We start from the raw sequence: 6,844 nt of genomic DNA on the forward strand, positions 1-6,844 counted from the left end.
CATTTCCTGTGAGATTATTGTGCTATGCCTTTGTATTTTCTTGCACTTAAGCACTAGTATTAGATCAGTGTTTCACGAACCCAGTCCTCAGGGAGCCCTAACAGTGCAGGTTTTCCAGGTCACATGTGACATAATTGTACCACCTGTAGTTCTGATACAATGTGTCAGTCAGTAATGAATACACCTGTGCTCCAGCAAGGAGATATAGAAAACGTGCACTGCTAGGGCTCCCAGAGCACTGGATTTGGGAAACCCTATTAGATTGTAAGCTCTTACAGAGCTATGCAGCATTGTTACCAAAATAATAGGTTCTATCTTACAACAACGCTATTTATGAACCAGAAAAACCAGACCACATCACATACACGGGTGCTTGGCCATGTCCATTTTATGGAAGTTACCATCAGGATACCTTGCACTCTTAATTTGCATGAATGCGGTCTGTTTTAGGACTGTGCTTGCCAGCAATAATAACAACTTTCCCCTCAGTTAATTACTTAACTTTTCTATTTTTTCCTAAAATATACTTAGAGCCTAATTTATGTCTTGGTTTACAGTAAGGAATGCAGGTTCTCCCTTTAATTTTAATATTCTCATAACAGTGCTTGAAGCTCATTTAAACAACTCACAATACAAAATATTGTTTTTGCATTTGGATGGTTAATCAGGCACATTACAGCACCTAACCCACAATCAGCAAGGAGCACCCCGATCTGCTTAGCTCCCAGCCCACAATCAGCAAAGAGCACCCCCATCTGCTTAGCTCCCAGCCCACAATCAGCAAGGAGCACCCCCATCTGCTTAGCTCCTCCTACCATAAGGTGCATGTTTTCTGCAGTGACAGCCACTATGACATGCTGATCAATGAATTTTCCCCAAACAATGGGAGCAATTATGCAAAAACAAACAAAGAAGAGAACAAAAGCCTTTGTTCTGCAGATCTGCGATTTTGCAGATTCGTAAATGACCCTCTGGGCAGAGCCGGATTTAGACCTCATAGGGCCCTAGGCAGGATACTGTTTTTGGGCCCCCTCCCTGAAACAATCCATAGCACTATATTTTTGCAGCCTACCATATACCCCTATAGTTACGTAGAAGTGAAAGCATGTGCCGCCGCATGCCTACCATATACTCCTATAGTTAAGTAGATATGAAAGCATGTGAGGAGGTGAGGGCGTGACCTGCATCTTTGGGGGCGTACCTAACATATGAAAAGAGCAAGGCCACCCTGCTGCAGAAAAGGGCACCCCTAAATAATTACCAAGCAGTCCCGTTTTTTTAAGTAGTTGAGTCAAAACAACTTAATAAATATTGAAGTCAGGGCAGAAATACTTACTTAAGTTGTTTGCAAAAATAATACGCATAAATCCAAGTATGTGCTCTTGTCACTTTTGTCCCTCTATCATCACACTGTGCCCCTTCATTGTCACTTTTGCCCCTTCACAATATCACATGTGTTCTTTCACCATCACCACCTCTGTGCCCATCACCATCACCACCTCTGTGCCAATCACCATCACCACCTCTGTGCCCTTCACCATCACCACCTCTGTGCCCTTCACCATCACCACCTCTGTGCCTCTTCACCATCACCACCTCTGTGCCCTTCACCATCACCACCTCTGTGCCCTTCACCATCACCACTTCTGTGCCAATCACCATCACCACCTCTTCACCATCACCACCTCTGTGCCCCTCACCATCACCACCTGTGCCAATCACCATCACCACCTCTTCACCATCACTAATTCTGTGCCCCTTCACCATCACCTCCTCTGTGCCCTTCACCATCACCACTTCTGTGCCAATCACCATCACCACTTCTGTGCCAATCACCATCACCACCTCTGTGCCCTTCACCATCACCACCTCTGTGCCCATCACCACCTCTGTGCCCATCACCATCACCACTTCTGTGCCCCTTCACCATCACCACCTCTGTCCCTCCATTGTTTTACTTACCTTTCTATTGCCTTTCTTCTCCGGCGCGCTGCTCCTCCTCGGTCAGTCCAAACAGATTTAAAAAAAAAAAAAAAAGACGCGTGATCGCTCGTCGGGTCCCGGCAGCCTCTCCTCCTCTCTCTCTATCACTGAGACACTGAGAGGAGAAGAGGCTGCCGGGACCCGACGAGCGGCACCCGACACCAACCCCCCCCCCCCCCCCCCCCGCACGAGGGGCCAAATTTTTTTTTTTATTATTTTTTAAGCTGTGGGTTTAAAAAAAAAGGAGATGTTGCCTATAGCAACCAACCAGATTCTAGCTGACATTTTGTAGAATGCACTAAATGAATTATATTTTAAAATAACCGAAAATCTTATTTTAGAATAACCAAAAATCTATGAATTATGAATACAAATTTTAATACATAAATTGTCCCATTGTTTGTCAAAATGAACCCAAAATCCCTAGCATGGCCATGATAAATCATATAGCCTAAAGAGTGACCAAATTGTTCCATGAAATACCCGCCTCATTTGGTAATTACATTTTGCTTCCCCTAAGAACACATACCAATCACAACACACACCTATAAGCACACACAACCCTATCTCTACAATCACAGTACCCAGATCCCAGCCACTGTTGTATTCCCACTACCTCCCTGTGACTACAAAACCTCCGTCTTAAGAATCTCCATTTGCTAACATAACTGCACTTGTACTCCCTCATCAGCCTCTTTCCTCCGCGCTGCTAACATCCCTTATAGGCCCATATATCTGACCACTCCGTGCAGCTGGTTTTGCGTTCAGTGGGTGACCCAGTTATTTAGCAGTGACTGCACATCGCTTAGCGAATGTTGTGTGGTGATGGGATGCCTAGAACTTAGGAGTAGTTAAACTGGCTTTTCACTTCCTGCACATATGTGATGCACAGTCACTAAATGCAGGTAGTGACATCTTGCAGCTAATCAAATAACTGTATCTGGGAAGCATTCTTAGCCAGAATTAAAGTGTCTAGCAGAGCCAGTATTTTGGTCCAGAATTGGTCACTGGCTGTAATTAGGTGTACTCACAGCAATGGGAATGGCATTGTAGGGTTCTCAAAATATATACAGGGCTATCCCCACAATTTCACTTAACACATTCGTATACACTTACCTTTTTACTTGTTATGATTGACGGTTTGAGACACAGTACTTTGACAGGGGGATTCTGGGTAGTGTAGTTTTTTTATTCAATGTTTGTCTCCTATAGTGCTCACTTGACTACAAAGGGCATGATTTAAAAATAACAGGTACAGAAACTGACCAAACAAAGTATTCAATCTTAAGTAAATTATGAAGTAATAAAACACAAAACAATTTGGATTATTATGGTACATGAATAATATTGATATTGGTATAGTGTTCTGAAAATGATATAGTTTTAGTTGCAGACCTGTGATACCATCATAGTTGTTAAGACATTTAAACTAATGTGTTATAATATCCTTTATATATATATATATATATATATATATATATATATTATCTTAAAAATAAATTGGCTTGTAAAATGGGAAAAAGAAATCTCACCATGACACACTTACAGGCAGGTTACTATTTCCCATCCACTTTGACCTATTCCTTTTTTAAGTCTTTCACATTATTGCTGCATATGGTATTAGCACACAGAAGATAACTAACTTCTCCTTAACCTACTTAAGAACCTGTTAACAGCACGGCCATTCCATTCCTTCCATGTGTCAAGGTGAGAACATCATCCACAATTCTATGGCTGAAGGGCTGAGGTTCTTACCCCATGTCACAGCCATTGTATACCTCTCCATCTCTAATGCTTGGTAGGCCAGTGCTTCCACATGTAATGATTATAGAAGGAAGTGCGTGGTGATTTATATCACTGGGAGCTTCCTCCTGCAGTCATTGCCTCTTCCGCTTGTGTATCCCCTTTGTTTCTGGTGTCAGTCACCAATCTCCTTATAAGGTTATTGGAGAAGGAAACATATTCTGCAGACATTACATATGGAAGTGTTGACTGTGAGCTGCAAGATATTGGGAAGGTGGTGGTGGGGGTGGTGGTGGTGGAGTTGGCATCAGTATGATACTCCCTAATGGTCCTTTTCATTTTAGTAAAAGTGAGTAAACAGCAATTATAAAAACCACATGGTGAATGAGGATCAGAACTAAGAACATGTGCTGTCTCTGCAAAATATGCCTGACTGCTGCACATTTCTTGGTTTTAAGGGCTTAATATGTATTCTATTTTAGTCTATTTGGTCAGCTTGTATGGAAAGCTGAGTCTGCTGCTGTACATGTTTTGTATGAGCTCTGCTCAGGCTTCCTCTTACTGCATACATACACTAGAAATTCCAATCATAATCTAGCTATCATTTCTCTAGTACATTCTAGAAAATGATAGCTAGAATCTGTTTGGTGCTTTGGACAACACCTCAACCGTTCCCTTTTGGAAGATTTAGTAAGTCTACCAGTAGGGGTCATTTACTAGAGACGAAAAGTGCTGACCCCCTGTCGCTATCTCCACAAGTATGCGTACCTGTTTGTACGCACGTTTCACAGGTCACAGAATTGCCCCAGAAAATCAATTTATGCCTCACTTTACAGGTTTGTGGATACACTCGAGCCGCATGGTGGGAAAAAAAATTAACTTCAAAGTCCAATCTACTAACACCTTTCAGTGACCCCATTCATTCTTTTCCAAGTGTGACAGTAGGTAGTACTATGCTTTAAATTTTGACAATCCCAATGAATTGCTCTGAAACATGTAAATAATTCTATTATAACATTACATACACTGAAGCTCCTTATGGGTCAGTTTTCTCAGAACTGTTCTGAGTGCCAAGGAAACGGTGCAGTTTACTCTATGGAATAAACCTATAATTCTACTGTAAGGTCACAGACACAGCACAGTGTATTCTTACCAAGAAACATCTTGCAGGCTGATCGTGCTGTACTAGAGTTTTAGCGCCTGACAAAATGCCCATTGTCAGGAAATTAGAAAAAATATTTTTCACTCTACTCTTCACGCTGGTGTAGAAATGTTTTCTAATAAATGACACCTTCTTGTGCTATTTGATGACCTCTGCTGCTCACTAGAGGAAAGTGGGTGGGTTGTTAATGTGCCTTTTATGAATGAACCTAAAATAAGCAAATTTATGTTCAATGAGGGCTAGCTGAAGTATTTTCAATAAAACAAATATGAAAGCAGTTGTGGTTTGTACTGATTTTCTTACGATTGTTATTTCAGTAATATAAATCACAGAAGACAAAATAATGCAGCCAGATGCTAAAACTAGGGTTCATATCTACCCACATCAGTAAAATTTGTTTACTGCAAAGTAACACAATACACCTTGCAAAACATGGTTTTGCTGAATATCGTCTTATTTCCAGTGCTATAGCAATGCCAAGGCCATAGCAGGGGTAAATGGCAGGAGCCTGCCAGTCAAGTCTAAAATCCTGTAGGATCTTTTCAGGACCAGGGAAGATGCTGTCTCCATCGTCAGCATTGAGTATCTGGCTCATGTCAGAAGCACTTCCTATCTGTATCCCTGTATATCTAACTAAAAGCAATGTCTGCTGATATATAAGTGTGTGAAAAGCACTCCTGTGTGTGTGTGATCTTCCAGTCGCACCAGAAGTGGTCCTGTCGAGTGCTGATGAGTGATTGAATCTCGTAAGGCCAATGTTGACATTGACTCAGCCACTCGGCTCTTGGACCAGCTTACATCTCATGTATGAAAAATACCCATCATTTAAATGTGCTTCTTCTGTTTGGATCTAGGACATGAGCTGAGCCCATTCATTCTGAATTCTAGGTGACTACTTATACAATACACAGTAATCATTAGCAGGTAAGGATTAAGATGGAAGAGACTACGATCTTTTCTTTAAATAAAACCACCACAGCCCTTCCTGACTCCAAAGCTCTATTGGAAGCATCATCATTTTAAAACTTATAACCATGGTCCATTGTACCTGTGTACCCTTACTATTGTCTTACTCATGTCAGCACTGTATTCCCTCTTGTTAGTAGCTTGAAGTTTGCAGGTTACTTAAGTGTATATAAACATATAGTGGGGATAAGCGCTCTAATCCTGTAATGACAAAACACCCTGCCACGAGCTGCACGCAGAGAGAGACTCTCCCAGGACCTCAAATTAAATTATAAGTAGTTACTGCAGCGCTCAGTGACGGTACATGTAACACACCACGTCTACAAACACACTTAAGCACAATACATTTGGCGTGTGGAAAAAATATATATGGTGTTCCACAACGATAAATCATGCACTATTTGATCCTTAAATGCACCAATAACTCTCCAACTTGCAGATAGACTTATAGCTAATCAATATAGTTTGCATAACATAAATACCGTTGTAGGCTCAAATCTGAATAAAAAGTGTTACTCCGTTAGATGATATCCGTCCTCCCAAAGACTGCAGTTTATATATGAGATCCGTAAAATAAAAATGCAAAAAGACTTTTGCATTTTTATCTACAGTAGAAATGGCAGATCTGTTGCTGGCTATAGCAGTGTGCTGGGGGAAAAAATGTTGTGTGTATGTTCCTTGCTATGTAAAAGGTATCCAGAACCTGGTGGCCGTGCACAACGCTGTCACTCATTCATGGTACATTCACAAGGGACAAGTCATACTGCTCTTGTCTGTGTGATTCAGGCAACAATGGGCAGACCACTAGGGCATTGGACCATTACAGGCAGGGAAATAGCTGGGAAGCACAGCATGTATCTCAAAAACAGCCAAACAGAAAAAGCATTTAGGTAAACTATTGTAATATTTATTACATTTTATTTTATTTATGTCTGTTCCCTGCTGAAAGAACTACTACACACTACAGACCTCATATAGTTCAGTTTCTTA

This window comes from Mixophyes fleayi, chromosome 2 (assembly GCF_038048845.1).
Source record: "Mixophyes fleayi isolate aMixFle1 chromosome 2, aMixFle1.hap1, whole genome shotgun sequence".
NCBI classification, from domain to species: domain Eukaryota; kingdom Metazoa; phylum Chordata; class Amphibia; order Anura; family Limnodynastidae; genus Mixophyes; species Mixophyes fleayi.